The sequence below is a fragment of the Chinchilla lanigera genome, unplaced genomic scaffold, assembly GCF_000276665.1.
Source record: "Chinchilla lanigera isolate Chin_1 unplaced genomic scaffold, ChiLan1.0 scaffold00031, whole genome shotgun sequence".
Taxonomy (NCBI): Eukaryota; Metazoa; Chordata; class Mammalia; order Rodentia; family Chinchillidae; genus Chinchilla; species Chinchilla lanigera.
Genome location: NW_004955432.1, coordinates 2,952,213 through 2,955,192, shown reverse-complemented (window position 1 = coordinate 2,955,192; position 2,980 = coordinate 2,952,213).

The window sequence follows — 2,980 nt, the reverse complement described above, 5'->3', positions numbered from 1 at the left end:
TCCAATAGCTTTTAATATTCTGTTTTTGTTGATTCCTGCTTTTGCATTGACATCAGTTATTCTTATATTGTTTTTCTTTGCATCATCTTTTAGCTGTTGAATTGTTATTTCCTGATCTTTTGTTTTTTTCAAGAGATCTTTCCTTTCATGATCACTAGCCAAGATCCTGGCTTCAAGGTCTGAAAGTCTGTCTTCATTTTCATTTAAGAGGTTTTGCCAGCTTTTAATAGAATTTTTAATTTCTTGGATATCTGTTTGAATCCATTTCATGCCTTCCATTTCTTTCCTATATTGATCATTCATGGTTTCCATCCTCTCCCTATCGTCATCTACTTTTTAAAAATCTATCTCTACTGTACATTTGCTGAGAAATTCCTTTATAAATGTTGACATTTCTTTTTGTACCTGAGAGGTTATTTCTAATCTAATTTCCTCTATAGCATCATGGATTTGTTTCTTTACTTCAGTTACTATCATTTCAGAAATGTCAGGTGTCTGTCTCTCATTTTCCTTTATCTCATCTCTTGGACTTGTTCTAGTGGGCTGGAGGTCTGAGGTTGCATTTTTCTTCTGTTTCTTGCCATTTTCTATTTCAAGATTTTTTTTCCTGTGTTGATCCTTGTAAGTTTTTGTAGTAGGTAGCTTTATCACTTGTATCAAGGCCTCTCTAGGCAACATTTGTGCTTCTAGATGTCTTCTGTATGTAGGAGCTTTTTGGTTTGTGTATGTCTGAAGATCCTACATTTCCAATTAATTAAGAGTGAGATGTTTGTATCTGTTTGGTTCAGTCCCTAGTTTTTTGGTGCTAGGGTATGGTGAGGTAATTACCCCCGATCTTCCCAGTATTGTTACAGAAGTGAGAACAACTCATTAAAACAGATACGATATCCTAGCTAAAGTAGTATAATTAGCACTGACAATAGCATCAAGCACTGTCTAGAAACTGACAAATTGTGGTAACTATTAACTTTGTACCTTTAACCATAGAAGCAAAGTCTACAGTTAAATAACAGAACCAATCATAAATTGGGAGCTTGTATGCAAAGTGTTTCCCCTTGGTAGAGTGGTTTTACCCTGTGGTAGGGAAATTTAAGAAGGGTAGTGTAGAGAACAGAGATAACTAAAAAGAAATAAAGTAGAAGCTTGGCTAGAGGACAAAGTATGATCATGCAAGCTTTGGGAAACTGGAGAAGAGGGCAAAAAAGAAAGAATGAAGGAGTAACCAAGGGATTATTGAAGTTGACCACAAAAATTAAGGAGACTATTCACTCATATGAAAATATGATTAAGTCTAGAGAGGTAAATTGAGGAAAGAGGGAAAGAACATCAATAGATTAGAACAAAAATATAGGCAAAAGACAAAAAAAGGAAATGAAACAAAAAAGAAACCACAAATCAGCAAAAAGAGAAGAAAAATAAAATAGAATTAAAAGAAAATTCCTCTGGTGTCTACTGAGAGTCCAAAATTACTGGATAACATTGCCAAGCCTGCAGTAGAGTTTTTGCTAGATTTGAGGCTGATGTTGGCCTCCAGATGTGGGGAGCTGGGGCAAGAGTCTTCAGAGAGTACTTTCTGTGTGTCCCTTAGTGGCCTCCCACTCCTTACTCTGTTTCTCTTGGTGGCATCTCTATCCTAGTTGTTGTGCTATTTTCAGACAGAGACAGAGCACTGTTTCCAGTCCCATGCACCTTTGGCTCCTCCTGGTTTTTGCTCAGCCTTCTGTGTTCCTCTTCCACTGGCAAGTCTCTGTCCTCTCAGGTCGTTTGTTGCAGGGTGGGGTGGGATACTGTGATATGGTCTGGTCCTCTGCTCTTGTTGTTGCACTCCAAGGCTGTTCAGTCCCAGTTCTTACTCCTCTCCTGAAGCGGGGTGCTAACTTCCCATTCATTGCTTTGTAAGTTCCACTGCCACCATCACCTGCCTCTGCTGTACTCTGTAACTTCTTTGGGTGAGACAGGGGGTGCTGTGGGGTGCCTTTCTGCTCCCACCCCTGGTAGTGTGAGAAAAGCCTGGGGCTGCACAATGCTGAAGTGCAAGGCTGTTTAATTCCTAGTGCCTCTCTAACTGCAGGGGTAGGGCTAGCTATTCCATTTACCATACACTCCTGTAGTCTTCAATCTTGTTCCTGGTGGTTCCATTTAGTGCTCTGATGCACAGAAGAAATGAGATAAAAGAAAAGTGAAGAAAAGGAAAGAGCGGGAAAAATGAAAGAAAAAATGGAAAACTCATCAATTGTCGGGGAAAAAGCAGTTTGTGTCAGCAGAATTTACTGCTGCACTGTGGCATCTTCTATTTGGAGGAAGCAAAAGAGGTAGGGAATCTTATATCCCAAGTCTACCTGTATGGCTTGACTTAGCCACACTATTTTAGTATATCCTTTTTTCTTCTTCTTCTTTTAAGATTCCAAGTATGGCAGGCAGTCGTCCTGATCTGGTGACCTACCAGCAGCCAAGTGGGCTAGCTGACCATTTTATTAAATCTTTTATCTGTATTTTGCTTGATCTATGTGTCTCTTATGTCAGATTGATTTTAGTTTCAGGGTGTAAGTCACTCCACTTTCTTCCAATTACCTGGGTTTTAGTTGAAGTTTTTGAGTAGCTCTGAAGAAAGCTCCTCCTCTATTCAGCCATGCTGTCCCCTCTCCTAGGAAATCTTAAACAATGTGATTAACACTAAATTTTGATAAGATACAGTTGACAAGGAAATAAAATATTGGTATATGAAGAAAATGTACATATATTGTTTAAAATACAAAAGAAAACCCAAAACCAAACCCTGGAAACTATGTGAATCATGTTTATGAAGGAATGATTTGTTTAATATATATTATATAGTTGCTCTGAGTTGAACATTGTATAATGTATACATGTATAGATACATCACATGGTATCCAATAAATATATATTGTTTTAGTTGTTAAACTAAATATAAAAATTTTAAAAACTATATACATACATATGCCATGGGCTATAATTAATT